The 19,322-nt window shown below is 34.2% G+C and overlaps 1 protein-coding gene across 2 annotated transcripts in view; it reads left to right on the forward strand.

The window, feature by feature from the left end:
- Positions 1 to 19,322, forward strand: part of STK3 (serine/threonine kinase 3) — a 272,048-nt gene that overhangs the window by 57,019 nt on the left and 195,707 nt on the right. The gene's annotated exons all lie outside the window — the stretch shown is intronic.

Raw genomic sequence — 19,322 nt, forward strand, 5'->3', positions numbered from 1 at the left:
GGAGCTGGATGCCGGACTCGATTGGGGGACTCCTGATCATGCCCTGGGTCAAAGGCAGGCGCTAAACTGTTAAGCCACCCAGGGATCCCCAATAATAGCTTTTTATGGTTATGCTTTAACCATAAGTAAGAGCTATTAACAAAATTATTTACTTTATGCTAGAAGTGCATCTAATTTACTTGGATATAAGGACAAAAGTGACCTTTTTATCTGTGAATGAGTAAGAATAATAATCAGTGAAATAATTTATAATACTGTAGAACAGTAACCTAATTACTACATGACATTATTGTATGTTGTCAGACATATTTAAGTAAAATACATTCAGAAAAATACTTAACTACTTGAGTCAATTAGTGGTTAACCAGAATCATTTTAAGGTTTGATTGGGGAGGTATGTTGTAAGTTTTTCCTACTAATTTTTTTTTCTGTTAGAGAAAATAAAGTAAATATGATTTCTTTTTAAAGAAGTGAAGTAGAACTTAAAGAAGTGAAATAGAACTTAAAATAATCCCTGTTTTGACAGAATGAATTAGGTGATTTGTGTCATTCTAATTATATATTTTAGAATTTCTATGGTGCTTAACTAGTATTTATGTAAATCAGATGACTCTTGAGTGACAGAACAGTGCTCTAATTGAAAATAATTATACTTTAGAGAAGTGTTTAAAAATCATTTCAGGGCTAAACTTAGTACACTTGGTATTTAAAATTATCAAGTATTAGAAATATGAAATAAAAGTGTGTGAAATGGAAAAATCTGTTTTCTTGGTTTTAAATGTAAATGTTACCATTGTGAATAGATAGGAAGTATTTTATTCAAGTACTTTATTATGTTGTTACCAGTAATTGCAAACTGTGAAGGTATAGTATAGTTCTAAAATACGGATATGGATGAATCATTATCCTCAGGAATCTCCTTTGCCAGTTAGCAAAGGGAATATTTTACCCTACTCACATTCATTTTTGGAAGATAGAATCCACTGAATATGTATGGGGAGTCCTACATTTGGAATAATTTATTCTCACAGAACAGTTATCCTTGAGTTTGGAGTTAATAGGGAGAATTTGATTCTCAGTTGCCTTGATAACAGCTCCTGTTAGATCTCAAGAATATTTGCATCCTGCTTTTCTTTTATATATATATATATATATATATATATATATATATATATATATATAATTGAAAAAGAGTACTACTACTGGGAAGTTTAGCAATATAAAGATTTGTATCTTTTTTATTTAATGACTAGGCATTGTAAGTATTTGATCATTTTATAGGAATGATCACTGGAGTGATAGTCCTCTTGTCTGAATTTCAAAGGTGTGACTGTTACCTGTTAATCGACTGGCTTTTAGAAATGTGACCAGTGAAACAGTTGTCCTTGATCTGTTAAAACTCAATTGTTTTCATGGTCACAGAACAATCAATATTTTCCTTAGAGTACGGGAACTTTTTCTTTTTTAGAGTTTATATGCTCTTTTGTTTTTGTTACGTGGTTTGTTGTTTCTTTTAATTTATTGATTTAGTGCATCTATTTAATTCATTTTAAACAGCACAGGACATTCTTCTTTTTATTTATACTGTCAGTTTTTTTTGCTTTTTGTTGTTCTGTATTCTTTCCTGTATTTCACAGTTGCTTGAAGAACATGTTCTTCAGTGCTCTCTTTTATGTGGGTATGATGGCGATAGGTAAAAATGTTACTTAACTTCATTTTTTGAATGATATAATTGCTGGGTAAAGAATTCTAGGTTGGCAGTTTATTTTCATTTTTGATTTAAAAGTAATGACTTTTGGAAGACCACTCAAGTAATGTATTTTTTGTAGAATTGTGCTGGAAGACCACTCAAGTAATATACTTTTTGTAGAATTGTGCTTGTCTTTGAAAGATACTTCATTAGGAATGAAGTATTGCTGAATTTTAATTATCAGTTGATATCTGGTATTGATCAAATATTTTCTTGAAAATTAAAGGTATAGGATAAAACAAATCTGATTAAGTTACATACCTATAAAAAATTTAAGTTAATTTGTTTAGCTTAAAATATAGTGCTGTTTATGTCTTAACCTCTCTCTTCTCTGTGCAGTTTCATAACTTGTCACTTTTATTATGCACTTTACAATAGAAATGGCTCCTAGAATAGAGACTGGATTCATATTATGGTGTTTTTGTAAATGTTATTACCTCATCTTTTCTTCCACCATTGAGTGCTTGCCTTGACCCCAGGCTTTGCCTAGTGAATTTGTATCTATGAGGGACAAGCTAACATCACATCTGCTCTGGAACTTTTTCTGTTTTCCTGAGTAGTTTCTTATATAATTGGTTGATTAATTAATTAGGTAAGTCTTTACTGTATATTCACACATAAAGAAAGGGCATAATAAATTCTAGCTACTATTATTATTATAATTTTTACTATTATTATTAATTTTTTTTCACATATTTTGACCAGTAAGTAGCCTTTGCACCTTTTTATATGTGTATTGGCTCGTTTATTCCTTTTTGTGCTTATCTTTTTGTTATTGTTGTTGGCATTTTTCTTACAGTTTTCAGGATTCTCTGACAGTTTGCTGGTGATTATATGAGTGCTTCATATATTTTAAAAGTCATAAAACCAGTTATCTTATTGTCGGAATAGATATTAAAAAAGGAGCTTCAAAATATCTCTTCCAGAGGTTTTATACTTTGGCCTATACTTTTCCTTTGGGAAACATCCAAGAAAAGATAAAGGCATAGAATTAGGTGTAGGAGTTAGTTAGGAATATTCCAGTGATTGGAATTGAGGCTGAGCAGCAAAGGGTTGGAGTTATATCTGTTTAAATGTTGCTGTGTACCATGGGGCAGATCAGAGTTGGCGTCTGAGCTGGTAATGAATGGTAATTGTGCTAATCAGTGGTATTGGTACTAGAGATAGGATGAAGGTTAAACCCTTTTGTATTCTAGTGGGTGCTAAAAGTTTCTCTGAGTCTTCTGGTTGCATTATGAATAAAAATCACTGTTTAGTTAGTATTCATTGACTCAGCTACTAAATGTTGGGAGATCTATAAACATATGTGAGTTAAATCCTCTGATTTCTGTGATCAAATTCACAAACAACTCAAGTCCTAATATTGTATATTTTAGTAATTGACTATTTTTCAAAAATAATTACATTATTTTGACCCATCTTTTAAGTGTGGTGAAACCTATGTGTAGATAACCCTGCTGTGGTATCCAGAAGTCACATTTAATTAGTCAGCTCTTAGTGTTTAGGAAAATAGTTGCAGTTGCCTTCCCCTACCATAAGCCACCCAAGGACAGACATTTTTATAATTCTTTATGGAAATATTACAAGTGCTGGAGTAGCTTCTGGCATCTAACAAAGCTTTGATAAATGTTTGTTGAACTGAAACAGGATCAATTCCTTGGCTGCTTGTCCTATGAATATAAAGCAACTCTTTTCATCTATTAAGTGTTCTATTTTTGTAGCTAAGTTGTAATTTGCATGGCTACTTCTATTTGATTGTAATATTATAGGTTATTGAACAGATAAGTTCCTATAGCAAAGGCCATAGAAAGTGTGTTTACCAGAGACCTTGGAATGTGTGAAATAGTTTATTCCATTAAGTTCCTTATTTTTACAGAACTTCTCTATGTACATGAATTTAATTTGTTTAATTTTATAAATGCCTATCTTGATAACTTTAACCTTAATAGATGTCTACGAACGAAACCTTTTCCTTTTCGTTGCTTTTATTAATGGAAGTTAATATAAGCATACTTTATTTTTAGTGTTTTCAGGTTTAAAAAGAAAAAAGTCTAATATTGTAATAAATAATATATTTATGGGAATAAGTTTGAAGATTTCCTTGTGAAGAAATATTTTAAAATGAATATATTTTATATCAGTTATCACTTAACATCTAAACATTTATGCATTTCAAGTATTATATATACTGCAAAGTGGAAATACACAACTCTATGAAATTGAAGCTTTTAAAAAGTAGATTATATTTTTGAGGCTTTCACAATGGTCTTTATGTAATTGTTAAGTTGTGCCTTGACATATGGAAGAAAATGGAGTCTCTGTGTTAGACATCTGTCGTGTACTTGGGAAAGTTTTAAGAAAATAAAGTTTTGAGGTTATTCTCTCCCATTTTGGCCCATTTTTTGATTTGACCACTTACTTTAATTTAACCTAGCACTATGGATTTTAGTTTTGGCTTTTTCATAGACTAGTTTTATGATCTGAGCAAGTCATTAACCTGACAGAGACTTTAGCTTCCTATCTGTTAAATAATAAACAACATCTATATTGCTTTACATTTTACTTGGCAGTTTTATTTACACTTCAGTTGAATGGAAAGGTTCAAAACATTTATGGATCTAGGCACAGGGCTCTTCAGTAGAGGTACAAATAACTTTAATAAATTTAAGAAATTTTGCTGTTGTTGCATTGTTGAGGTAATACCTATATAAAAAGCTGATTTCGACTCTCTTTATATATAAAGAGTTATTAGAATTCTTTGGGAGCAGTAAAGGAAAAGCACTTAGCCTAACACAGAAGTTCAGAGAAAGCTCCTTAGGAGATAAAACTGCTTAATAGATTCTTGGAAGAGGAGGAGTCATGTATCATTAGAATGCAAGCTCCCCCAGGGCAGGGTTTTTTATCTTCATTGTTCACTGCTTTATCTCCATTCCTAGCACAGTGCCTGGCATGCAGGATGCTCAGTAAATATTTGTTAGCATGAATGGATGAATGAATGAATGAGAAGAGAGAGGGCAAAGGACATCTTGAAAGAGGAAACAATGATATGCTAAAATTATATTTCCCTCTCTAAAAGTTGAGGTGTCACACTTCTAGGTCACCTGAAGGAGAACAGCATCTGGTTTAAATGGATTTATTTTTCTCACACATAATTGCTCAAAATCATTGCCATGTTGTAGATTGATGGATCTATGTTAGGATCATGATGTTGCTGTATAATTTTTTGTTTTTCCTAGAGTTATTCCTTTTGTTTTTTTCCTTCATGTTTAGAGAAGCAGCATATGCCATCTTTATCATTTTGCTAATGTCTTCTACCTTCTTAATCATTTTACCTGTTTCCTGGAATTTATGTGATTCTTCTTTGAGAAGACATTCTTTGGAGCTTCCTGATTTCTTGTTCTAATGTGGACTCATTGCTTTTTAGGTCTGCTGTACAGCTGCATCCTTGGAATTTCTTTTCACTGGACTTTTGGGTTAGTGCCATCATTTTCTTGTATATTTCCTATTTCCTTGGTTTTCACCCTTGTTTTGTATTCTTCCTAAACTATCTTCTTCATGGTACAAGAATAAGAGGTCAACTATTTGAATCCCGCATGTCTGAAAATGTCTTTATTTTGCTTTCACAGTTGATTGATTGATAGCTTATGTAGAAATTTACATTGAAAATCAGCTTCTCTGAGAGCTTTGAGGGCTTTCATCTATTATCTTCTAGCATCTGATGTTGCTAATGTTATAGCTAATGCCTCTCAGAGTCTTATTTATCTGTAGGCCTCTTACCTGCCTCCTCCTCCAAACCCCCCAAATCTGGAACTTTTTAGACTTTTCTTTTTATCTTGATGTTCCTGATACTGCACAAGGAATAAGATGTGTCACAAGGATGTACCTACTAGGTGTGAGTCCTTTTTATTAGTTATGCTCAGCACTCAATTCTTTTCAAATAGCACTTTTGTCTTTTTTCAGATTTGGAACACTTTCTTTAATAAGCTCCTCCTCTGTTTTCTTCACTGGATGATGAATCTTCTGAATTTTATTCTTTTGTTTTTTCCTCCTAGATTTTTTTTGTTTTTGTTTTTTTTGGTCTTTTTACCTTTTGGGGAGTTGGTAGGGGGTGATTTCTTCTACTTTATTTTGTGACTCTTCTAACTGAATTTCTTATTTCAGGAGTATATTTTAATTTATAAGAACTCTTTCATTTTTCATTTGTCTTTTTTTGTAACATCTTGATGTTGAGGCATGGATGCAAAAGTTTTTCTCATCACTCTAAGAAAAATAAGTTTTTGAAAAAGTTATTTCCTGTTTCCCGAATCATCTTTACTTCCTCTGGGGTGGTTGTTTCCTCTGTTCTGGTCTTGCCCATGGCAAAGGTCAGCAGGAAGGCTGACCAGCACTCACTGGAAACATTGGGCAATGCTTTTTGACTGGCAGATATAATTTTAGGGTGAATGGACTGGGAGATGGCTTTTGGGGGAAGGGTCTACAGAGCAGTTTGTTCAATTTCTTGAGAGAGGAGCCTCTCACTCTGCTCCCATGTGGGTTAAGTGCCAGAATGCATGTCATCTGCATATATGGGGATGAGGGTAGGGGTAGAGTAAGGATTCCATTTTCTTCTTTTCTTTTCTTATTCTATTTTCTTCTTTTCAGCTTCTATGAAAAAGCTAGTTGCCATTTCCATCCCTTCTTACTCCTGCCCAACCTCCCCAGTGGTGGAGCCTCTTGGAGTTTACTTGGCAATCACTCCTTTTGTTGCACACTCCTTTTTTGCCTCTTGGCTGTGGATCTTGCCATAGAATGCTTCCAAAGTCATTAAACTCTCTTGTGATGATTCTTTTGTTATTAGTTTATTTATTTATTTATTTTCAAAAGTCTCTATCAGCTTAATGAGGTTTCAGGAGAAGGAGAGACAAATAACTAAAATTAATTACAAATTTAGGTTAGCTTTTGAACCTGAATCAGCGATATCCCCCCTCCACCCCTTGCCTTATGTGTATTTTATATAGCTTTCATATTTTTAGGTGTTTCGTACAACTACTTTTGAGGAGTCATTTGATAATCCCTTAAAAGTTTGAATCCATCCAGACTTTGGGATCCTCCAGCAATTCTCCTCTTTCATCTGTACTTAGAGAAACTCTAGCACAGTTGTACAGTGAGGCATAGGCAAGAATGTTGTCACAACAGAAAATTAGAAGCAAATCTAAATCTTGATCAGTATTAGAGCTTGGACTAGAAGATTGCTATCATTCTTTCTGTCTCCATAATTCTCTAGCTCTTTGGTAAAGGCAAACTGAGAGCAGTGTTCTGGCTGAACCCTTTCAGAATACGTAGGACCCAGTTGTCCAGATGAGAACAACATTAAAATACCAAATAAATTATGTGTCTTAAAACATGTATAAACATTTATCTTGGTATATAAGAGAAAATTTTAGTATTTACCTATACCCAGTTGAGATATATTTCTGTGATGTTGTGTGTGTGTGTGTGTGTGTGTGTGTAGTGGGTGAGGGAGGGGGGGCTCAATGAAGGAACAAGAATAATGGAGAAGTTGTTCCAGACTGAAGAAAGCAATTCCTAAGTTATGTGTATGTGTTTTCCTCAAGGCTTATGTTGGTCTGTTTTATTATGAAAATAATTGGGAAAGCCAAGTTTTATTTAAACATCACCTCTTTAGAAGTGTGAAGGACACTTTAAGACCATTCTGTTTGGTAAATTCTCACTGTTAGTTTTATAACTGATTCTCAACTTCAGTGACAGATTTTTGATAGATATTTTGTGAGCAGTACTATTTATATAGTATTGGTATGTGTCAGGCACTATTCTAACCACATGTATGGTTTTGCATTTAATCCTCATATAAGGATTAACAACTGTATGAATAAGAACTATTATTGACCCATGTTGTAGGTGGGAAACTGAATCATAGAGTGGTAAGTAGATTAGAGGGAAAGAAAGGGTTAAAATTATATCAAACTACTGGAATTAAACTGTAGTAATTAAGAGCACAGATTCTGGAGGCAGAGTTTGTGGGTTTGAATCTGGTTCTGCTATATATTGGGTATGTGAACTTGGGCAACTTTCTTCTCTAACTCATTTTCTGCATCTACTAAATGAGATAAGAAGACCACCCTACTTCACTGAGTTGTTCTGACAAGTATATAAAATGCAAGGAATATCACCTAGCACATAAAAAGCCCTGTAGGTATTTGTTCTTGCTACTGTCATCATCATCCTGTCATCTCACTTATATAGATGGGAATGTCTTTGCAATCAGATGTGTTTGAGCAGAATATAAAGAGGACTATGGAATCAAGAACAGAATCCTAGCATCTACCACGAGTACTTTGAATTATCTTTGTTTCGAGGGAGATATAGACTTAATAAGAGGGCTACATTCTTAGGTACAGTGAAAGGTTCTTTAATAGAATCAAACAGTGGCTATTCACAATAGACTACGGTGTTTTTTATCTTAGTGCACTTAGAGTTAATGCCTTGTACATATGATCTTTTTAGTAAATATTTGATTTATTGTATTTTAAAAATATATGTTCTGCCTTGATATGTATTTTGTTTTACTTAAGATAGATTTTTTTTCCTCAGTGAAGTCATACCAATTTTTTATTGACTTAAGATTTATTTGGAGTTTCAAAGTTTAATATTGTTTCATTGATAATAATAGGCATCTTTTTGATTTGTATGGGCTTCTATTCCATAAAGTGCTTTTTGGGGGTTTATATTTGCCTCTCTGTTATTGGACTAATTCATGTTTGACTTCCCTAATCACTTTGTTGCATGCTCTCTCTTTGTGTAATAGATACTAGTTCATATAGGATTTACAACTCCATATATATTGAGTGCTTTTCTGTTGTCTTCTGATCTCTTTTTCAGGAATCTTTTCATGTGGGAAAGGATTTTAAAATGTCTGCCCACTGACCATTTTCACAGTAGAGTATCAGTTCTCTTTCTCTTCAGATCAAGGGATTATAAGCAGCGTGTATATATGTATATTTACATATGGTGTAAGTAGTGAAAGCTTTCATTTTGAATCACTAGTTGTGGGACTTTGTGATAGATTATTAATCCTTTTTTTTTTGCCAAACATCTGCAATCCAGATTTCATGAAGACAGCCTCTCCCTGCCCTTTTGTATATAATAATGGCTAAAATATTCTAGTTATGTTTTCTAATGTATGTACTATGTGTTGAGCAGATTTGTGTTCTTCTGGAAAAATCCCATAAATTTTTTATTGTTTAAAACCTTGGCTATTTTATACCCTCAACCCTTCTTTCTTTGGTGTAGGAGGAGATAGATTGGTGAGGGGTGGGAGGGAGTTACTCTGCTCTTTTTTCCAGTCTTTTCCTCATGTTGAATACCTATAAGCCCCATTAAATTGTAGGTATTCTTTTTCCCAAGAGAGAAAGAGTAAGAGGGGAAGAAACTTTGATTGTAAGGAAGTTGGAATCTGAGGCTTGATGGTTGTTCAGATAAAGTCTTACATGTAACCTTAAGTATTACCTTTGAGATTTAGGTTATTTCAGAGATTGCTACTTAACTCAACTTTCTCTAAACCACTGGTTTTTAGTAAGTTGTTTGATCACCATTGTCTGTGATTATGTCATGTATGCCATAAAAACTAATGGGCACTGAAGCATTCAAGGAGTTCTGTAAAATGAGAAGTCTGAATGTAATATTGATACGATTTGGAGTAAGCATTTATTAGCTGGGGGAAGTGGTACTAGGAAATGAAGGTAAAGAAGGGACTTAAAAAACCCTGCACGTTCTTTTAAAAAACATGATTATGCTATTTTCCTGGTTCCCAGTATCATATTCTGGAACGGGGCAGAATATAGAAATCAGCTTCAGAAATCTTATGCTGTTAAATATCTGGAATAACTTTTAGTAGTTTTAGAGTTGGTCAGTGGTTTGTGCTTTATACAAACCTCTTTTCTAGAAGCTTCCCCACTTTTTGGTATCAACTTCAAGTTTACTATCACTTTTTAGTTATAAGTATAAGAAAACCCAGCCTAGACTGGTTTAAGCCAAAATGGGAATTTATTTGCTCACATAACTAAAAATCTTTGTAGAGCTAATTTCATGTATGGCTGATTCAGGGTGAAAGGAGTTACTTTAATTCATCTTTTTATTTTGATACCTCTGTATTGAGTCTTGTCTCCAACAGATTTTTGCCTCATATGAAATCCAGCAAGGATTCTTGTGCTTCATTGCTTCTGGATGGGTCATGTGCCTTTCTCTGAGCATGTCATCTTGATCTGTGTCTAACCATCTTGATCTGTGTCTAACCTGGAGCTAGGATGAAGCTGAGTAGTAGAGATACATATTCTGAGGATGGGGAAGTAGTAATTTACTAAGGGGAATCAGAATATGTTAGCAGGAGAAGGGTGAATGGGTGTTAAAATGGCAAAATGTAATGAATAATTCTATATATTTACTAAAACGCAAATCAAAGCAAAATGTATCAAGAATAAAACAATTAAAGAAACCCTCACCTCTAAATAACTTTAAAAATGTATGTTAGATGTTAGAAGTATTTATTGACATTTGGAGTCAAAATTGTTGGGTCTCTAACCCTTTCTCCTTCTGTCACAGTAAGGGATGTAACTGTTGATATCTATGGGACCTTGTTTCTGCTGTGTCAGTAGTAAAAGTTTGCTGTAAGACTTCTTCTGGGAAGTCTGTTCATCAGGATTTAAAGACCCGTGTTTCCTTATTAGAACCACAATGGACTGACCCTGGTATTAGTTCTGATGTCTACAATCCCTTTTCTTAAGAAGGATTTTCTTACCCTGAGCAGGTACTATTACTGTTTAGAGCTGTACTAGAATCTTAGGAGAATGAGTCTTTTTGTGTGGGAAGTAATTCTTGCTCCTTACTTGGTGTATCCCATAGAGTGAAATTGAGTTCTAAGTGTATTTTGCATCTGATTCTTAAAGTTCCAAGCCACAGCATTAATATGACTGTGCACTGTAGGATTAGACCTATCAAATTTTTCATAACAATCATGTGCCAGGTTTTAATCTCTGATTAAATACATCATACACGTACACTTCATTACATCTTTCCTAAATCTTTTGATTGGATTATACACACTTTTATGATTTTCCACATCACAATATAGTTCTTCCAATAGACTTTCTCTTCTACCTTAACTAAGTAAATTAACCTTACAAAGTTATTTCTTTGGCTGCCCTTATTGGGAAGCCGCCCGGTCTTCACCTTAGTTGCTGTTCTCCTTGGAATTTGTCCCAGTTCTGTTTCCTTTTCATCAGTCAGGCCCACCTTCATCTACTTTATTTTTGTATGGTACATTCCTCTCCTGGTGGACTGCCTGTCACTGCCAGATGGACGGTGAGCTCTCCCTCCCTGCCTTAAATAAGACCCTGAGTACATGGTGACATAGTTATTTGAAAGGAGATGATTTAGTGGAAGGACCCAGGATTCCTGCATTGTTACTTAGTAGCTCTTAGGACCATGGGTAGTTGTGTAACTTCTCTAAACTTAAGATGCCTAAGCCTAAATTAGGCCTAATATCATATTACTTTCTTTACCTACCTCAGTGTTTTCTTGTGAGGAACAAAGATGCTGCATGTCAGAACATTTTGTAACCTGGAAAATTGTGTATGAACTTAAATCGCTATTTTATTACTATCATGACAAAAATGTCTAAAACAGTATGTAATTTTAATGGCCAATGGTTTAAGAATTTTGTGATACTTGTTGAAATAGAGAATGTTCTCTAGCATTGGAAAATTATACTAAAAGATTATTGTGTCTTATCTAGTAAAGTCTTGGTTAATCTTAGGAAATCAAGAGATGCATATAAGTTAATTTTCCAGAAAATAGGAATTTAGCTTCCTAGGTAGCAGATCTCTAATTTTAACAATTTTAGATGGAGAGTTTTTAAAATTGTATAGCATAGTTTTCTGTACTTTGAACCAGAATGTGTATGAGCCCCTTACCCTTTTAATGATATAAATTAAGGAAAAAATGTAAGTAATTATGAGTACATCATAAACATTTCAAATAGTATGAAAGGGGAATTAGTGTCTCCTTACTTGCCCCTCAGTTTTACTTCCTTGAAGTAATGTCAGTTAACAGTTTCTTGTGGGTCCTTTGAGCACATATGTACACATATCATATTTTACACAAGGGATTCATACTGTATATGTGTTCTGTTCCTTGTCTTTTTTCCCTTTAACTTCTGATCTTAGAGATCTGCCTACACTGGTACATATAGGTCCACGTGTATGTAACAACATATATTTCTTTCAGTACTTTGGACAAAAAGAGTTCCAGCTTTTCCGTTTTTGTTGTTCTAATCAAAGCTGCAGGAACGTTTATATTTGTGTATTGGCATACTATGTTATGTCCTTTGGATACATTCTGAGAAATGGTGCTACTGGTTTAGAGGACAAGTTCATTTTTATTTTTATTTTTTTTAAGATTTAAAAATTTTTTTATTTATTCATGATAGACATAAAGAGAGAGAGAGGCAGAGACACAGGCAGAGGGAGAAGCAGGCTCCATGCCGGGAGCCTGACGCAGGACTCGATCCCAGGACTCCAGGATCGCGCGCTGGGCCAAAGGCAGGCGCCAAACCGCTGAGCCACCCAGGGATCCCCGCAAGTTCATTTTTAATAACAATTTTGTTTTTACTTGAGAGGCTGCTACCTAAGTTGTATATGATTTTTTAGTGGTTGGGGCAGTTTCAGCTTGAAATATGAATGGAGCATGGATTTTGCTTTTGATGCCTTCCTATTTCACGGCATGCTCTGACTCTTCTTCATCTTCCCAATTGTATCTAATTTTGCTCAACATGTTCATTATTAATTCTACCACAGAACTGTCCATTGGGATTGTAAGCAAGGTTGCACACTTGTTAGCTGCTTGCTGCTGCTCCTGTTGCTGCCACTATAAATGATTTTACGATTTATCTTACCCACACTAGCTTTCCATGCTAGTGGACTGAGTCTGCCATCAGAGTTTTCTTTCTGAATGTTCTCATAGGTTCATATCATCTTTCCACTTAAAAATTTGTGGGTATTTAAAGCAGAGTTTGGCCCTAACCTGCCTTTGCATTCACTGACAAACTGTTCATCCTTCAAGAGTCAGCTCAAAAGTTGAGTCTTCTTGAAGTGGGGAGAATGGTGTGGTGAGCTTGTCAAGGCTGGCAGGAACTGTATCATTCAAGGTGTTGAGGGTTAAGTTTTATGGTTTCGATTTTAAGAGTACTGGTTGTAATGCATTATCAGCTGCTGTCCTGGAGTGCTCCTCTATCTAATCTTGTTGCTACAGGCATTACTTAATATTATAATTATTTGTTTCTGTGCCATCCTTTCCACTAAATTTTGAGCACCATGAAGGTAAGGGCAGTATAACAGGCCCTCAGTAAATTCCTGTTAGTATCACCCTCCTGCAGTTGTGTTTGCGTATCAAATGAAATGATAGTTGTAATGTAGCTGGCAAAGTTAAATCTCAGTAAATGTCAGCTGTTGCTGATGTTACCGGTATCATCAGTATCATCATCTATCGGTCAATCCTGACTTGGGGAGTGTAGGGTGGTTTCTATGAAGAGGTGAGATTTGATCCAGGGCTTAAAACACTGTGTGAGGATTACATTGGTGAGTTTTCATCAAATGGTTTTCAAGTCTTTACGAAGTCACTGTGAAAGTTGAAACTTAAAATTTTATAATAAAATATAGTTGTGCCTTAAAAGGGGGAAGTGTGTTTCATTCTTTTTCATTTTAATAGACAGTAGGTACTAAATAGAGAATTAATGCATTATTTTATATAAGTAATTATGTCAAAAGGTGGGGTTTAAGTAAGATTGTCAAGATTCATTTTTAGAAAATTAAAATTCTTAATTTTGTACGAACTTACAAAAGCTCACTTGAATTTGTTTTTACTGACATAAAAACATTAAGGCAGTATGTATATTTTAAAACAGCTTGTGCATGTGCCCTTGAGACAATTTGGTGGGTGCATTTTTATCAAAACCATATACACAGTGACATATTAAATGTATCATATTATTATACTAATCATATGACTCTAGAAACAAAAGTAACCTATCAAAACCATCTTTTTGTTTTTGTACAATGAAATTCTTTTTAAATTTGCCAGTGAATTCATACCAATATTGAATCCAGATGTAGACTTTGTCTTTTAATGTATTAGCTCAGCTATAAAAGTCTTATTTCCATCCCTGATTACTGAGTCTTTCATTCATGGTTTATTATATCTCTTCCACCTTCCTTTATTCACTTTTAAAAATAGACTATAAAATGTAATTCAAATAATTTTATTTATTTTTAAAAATATTTTATTTATTTATTCATGAGAGACACAGAGAAAGAGAGGCAGATACACAGGCAAAGGGAGAAGCAGGCTCCACACAGGGAGCCCGATGCGGGACCCGATCCCGGGACTCCAGAATCACGCACGCCCTGGGCCGAAGGCAGGCGCTAAACCACTGAGCCACCCAGGGATCCCCCAAATGATTTTAAAATGACATTCCTTCATTTATATAGTGATAGAAATAAAATTAAACCTTATTGTATTAAAGATAACCTAATTATATCCACAGATGAAGTATTCTGTTGATAAAATTTTTCATTGGAAAGAATTTTGATGGATACCACTAAATGAAGTATCTCTCCGCTGTGGTCCCATTTCACTTTGAAAAGTATTTTTTATAATAGTTTCTGAGTTTTTAAGTCTGTCTTTCATGCTAGATTAGAGTCACATAAGGTTAGGTTAAAGGTTTTAAAAATTCAGTGTAGAGCAGGTACTCAGTAAATGTTTTTTCAGTGAATTAATATTATCTAGGACTTATTGGAAAATACTTCTGCTTTCTTATTTCCTGCCTTCTTAGATCACTTTCACACATGCTTTATATTCTTCCTGTCTGCCACACATGTGCTGTTATCCTTGGCAACATTGTGATCCATATGGGATAATTTTATAATTGATATCTCATTGTTTTAATTTGCTTTTCTTTGATTATTAGTGAAGTTTAATATTTTCTGTGTATGTTAACTAGCTTTATTTTTAGTTTTTGTATATTTGTGATTGTATATTTATTTCTTTGCCTATTTACTTGTTGGATTTTATTGTTTTCTGAAGGATTAATGTGAGTTCTTTATGTTCTACATAATTCTGTATGCTAAACATCTTACTACATTTTCTGTGTTTTTGTTTTCTGAGCTTCTAGCTTTTATGCAGACAAAGCTAATTGATCCTCAGAATTTTTTGTTTGCTTTCTTTGATGAGAAACTATTCTGCCTACTGATTTGATAACTTAGATATTTAAATCATTTAAAAATGTTTAAATCATTGATGTCTATGTTTGTTTTAGTGGTATTAAGCATCTGTTTTCAATGAAATACTCATTAAGCCACCTATAATGTCCTCAGTTAAGGTTACTTTTCAGGTCAGGTGAGTGTGCTTACTTGCAGAATTTATTAACAGAATACTTGTTTTGTTTGGCTGGTACACCACTTACAATAATTCACATTTGAATGCTAGGGTGAAGTAGGAGTTCTTCCCTGATATTCATGGTTGATACTCAGTGCTACTGCTTGTTTATGGCTGGGATCTATTCTTGTTAAGCACTAGTATTATGGCAGGTGACTGTTTTGATAGACATTGCCTTTACTAATTGTCAAAAATTTGAATATCATCCTTGGAGCAAGCCTTGCAACTCCCTTGCAACTCTCCTATTTTGAAACCAATTAATATTTGTATGATATTTGACAGACCACTTTATTTCTCTGAGTTTGTTTCCTCATCTAAAAAAGGGACTATGTGTTTCTGTTTACTTAATTGAGTTGTTGTGAGACTCATAAAATACTCTTTAAACTATAAAGTAATATAAAAATTTAAGACAGCATTATATCTCAGTGTTCTAGAAAATGTTACTATTTACTGTTGTTTAAATAACTGTATTCAAGGATAAAAGCCTTTTATTTCATAATTGAAGTTAAAAGGCCCAATGTGTAGATATCTCATTCAAACTTTATTATTCAAATGGAATCTTAAAATAAAACTATATTATAGATCACTTTAACACGTATCTATGTACTAGTATGAATAATTGGATATTGTGCCATTTTTTGATTAGGGCAGGATATGAGGTGATCCCTAAAGTAAAGGGAGGAGTTAATTACAAAGAGAGAAAAGCATAATGAAAGAGGGACTTTATAAACTTTATATATTTGCGCCAGGTCTGTCCTCTCTACCCTTAATTCAGGGCCAAATATAGGCAGTGCCCTCAGTATTCTTATAAGCTTCATAGGTACTGAGACTGTCCATGTCCTCACCTTCAACACCTACTGCCTTTAACAGAATCTGTATGAGTCAGTGAAGTACATATTTGTGAAAAGAATAAAAAAAAATGAATGTCTAAATCAGTGTGAATTTATTTATCTGTTAAGACTATGAAGATCTTTTGTAAATACAGAATCAGAGGGTTGGAATGAACCTTTGAAATCATCTAGTAAAGGTAGACAGTTCATGAATCAGTAGATCTTTGGCAGGTCTTTAGTGGCAGATTCTTTACAGCACTGAAATCAGATCTTGAGACCCAGAAATATAGCAAGTCTATTTAATCCTGAACTTTCTCTACTATAGCTCTGTAGTATAGGGTACAGAAGCAGAGATAACAAATCAAAGAGTTGATGAAGGATTAGTGACTTGTTCGTTGGAAATAATGGAATGTTACGAGGATAAAAAGTGAAGTCTAGGTAATTGAAAATATCAGTATTGAAGTAATTAAACATGACTCAGTTTTATGGATTGGTGCTGCTGTTGTAGCACCTATAAGCTCTTTAATTTTTATACCAGGAGTGGGGAGAGGGGGAAAAACCCAGGTACATATGACAGCACCACAACCTTGCATAGTGATGCGTTGTGGTGGCCCTAAACAACATTCCTCCCTCCCATTCTCCCACCTTGGCTGTAAACCACTAATTTATGTGGCATCTTCTTCTTTTTTTTTTTTTTTTTACAAAACTGCAAGTCTGTATTCGTTCATTATTATTTATCAAGTGCTAACTATAGCCCAGCATGGTTACATCAGTGAACAGAACAAAGATCCCTGCTCTTGTGGGCCCTTTTTCTGGTGCAGTGCTATCCAATAGAAACATAAAATAGAAACATAAAATTTATTCATGAGAGACATAGAGAGATGGGCAGAGACACAGGCAGAGGAAGGCAGGCTCCCTGCAGCAAGCCTGATGTGGGGGACCCATCCCAGAACTCCGGGACCGCGCCCTGAGCTGAAGGCAAACGCCCAACTCCTGAGCCATGCAGGCTTCCTGCCACAAATGTAATTTAAAATATCCTCGTAGCCATACTAAAAAAAGAAAAAAGTAATAGGTGAAATTACCTTTAATAATATACTAAATATATTAATGTATAGTACAGTATCATAATATTAAATAATATATCTAATATTTAAATAATAATGTATTTTAATAAGTCAATCGGAGAAGGACAAACAGTGTATGTTCTCATTCATTTGGGGAATATGAATAATAGTGAAAGGGAATATAAAGGAAGGGAAAAGAAATGTTGGGAAATATCAGGAAGGGAGACAGAACATAAAGACTCCTAACTCTGGGAAACGAACTAGGGGTGGTGGAAGGGGAGGAGGGCGGGTGTTGGAGGGGAATGGGTGACGGGCACTGAGGTGGACACTTGACGGGATGAGCACTGGGTGTTTTTCTGTATGTTGGTAAATTGAACACCAATAAAAATTAATTAAAAAAATTAAATAAATAATGTATTTTAAACATTAATACATTTTATAATACATAAATATCATTTAAAAGTATAATAAATTTAAAAATTATAAGTGAGATACTTTTCCTGCTCTTTTTAGTACCAAGCTTTGAACTTTGGTGTATATTTTACATTTATAATCTCTCAGCTTGGACTAGTTCACATGCTTGGGAGCTACTCTGTTAGGCAGTGCGACTTTAGAACATAGTGCTTGCTTTCTGTGGACCATCAAGTCTGACCATCTAGTCAAAGGTAGAGAATAAGTTCCTGGTAGAACTAGAATTTTCAGAAAATCCAGATTCCTTACTATGAAGGCTTGTGTGATCTGGCTTTTGCGTGTCCCATATCTCATCTAGAACTAGTGTTTTTCTGACTCACTAACTTGAGCCTTCTTTTTTGAACTCAAACATGGGAGGCTTTTTCCTAAATCATGATATTTTTTTCTTTTTTCCTTTGTAGAGAATGTCATGTTCCCAGACAGCCAGTCGCTTTGTTAGCTCTCTTGTCATTTAAGACTTCAGCAAAAATGCCTCTCAGGCTTTCTTTAATGCCTACTCTAAAGAGCCTTTCTCAGTCATTCTTGATCAACAGCTTTCTATTTTATTGTCCCGCTAGCAATTGTAAACTGTTTTCTTGCGTTACCCTATTTTCTATCATATTATCGTCAACTTACCCCTTCATTAGAGAATATAAGCTCCATGAGAGAAAGAATACTTCTTGTTCTACTCATTTTTATATCCCCAGCAACTTGTGTAATTCCTGGCATGTAGATGGTGCTTGATAAATAATTTATTGAATGAATAAATGGCATTCTAGATCAGATGTCTTGAACTAGAGTGGATTTATCAAGTGAATTGGATTCTTATGTTGCTATTGAGGAGTATAGGATTGAGAGATGGTTTAGAGTAGTCAGGGTCTTTTAATTTGGAAAGGATTAGGAGAAGTTGGCACATTAAGGGTTAGGGGAAAGAGATCCAGTTAATTAGTTTCTTTCTTTTTGATGAAGAAAGCAAACTTATATAAGCCAACACATTACTCAAGTACAAATAAAAATGTACAATTCATTTATGACATTATATATTAATATTACATGTAAATGTAAACCATCTTCCAATTTGCTTAGAATTTTAAGATGGTCAGGGTTTTTTTTTTTTTTAATAGAGGTGAAATTCATGTAAAATCAGCCAATTTAAAGTGAACGATTCAGTGATCTGAGTGTATTTACAATGTATAATCCCCACCTGTGTCTAGTTTCAAAAATGCTTTCATCACCCCAAACCCATTAAGCAATTGCACCTTGTTTTCCCTATTCTGCTTCAGCCCCTGGCAACCACCAATCTGCTTTCTTTCTCTAAGGATTTACCTATTGTGAATATTTCATATAAATGTGTCTTTTTGTTCTGGCTTCTTTTACTTAGCTTAGTGTTTTTGAAGTCCATCCACATTGTAGCATGTGTCAGTACTTTATACGTTTATATGGCTGAGTAATATTCCACTGTCTCTATATACCATAATTTGTTTATTCATTTGGGTTGTCTCAACCTTTTGGCCATGATGATGACGTTGAACATCTGTCTTCATATATGGCCATTTGTATATCTTTTTTGGGAAATGTCTACTCAAGTCTTTTGCCCGTGTTTAAATTGGGTTGTCTTTTTGTTGTTGAGTTGTAAGACTTATTTATATATTCTGGATACTAGACCCTTAACAGATGTGTGTTTTGTAGATATTTTCTCCTATTTTGTAGGTTGTCATTTCATTTTCTTAATACTCTTTAATG

The sequence above is a fragment of the Vulpes vulpes genome, chromosome 13 (assembly GCF_048418805.1).
Source record: "Vulpes vulpes isolate BD-2025 chromosome 13, VulVul3, whole genome shotgun sequence".
In the NCBI taxonomy this organism is placed as follows: domain Eukaryota; kingdom Metazoa; phylum Chordata; class Mammalia; order Carnivora; family Canidae; genus Vulpes; species Vulpes vulpes.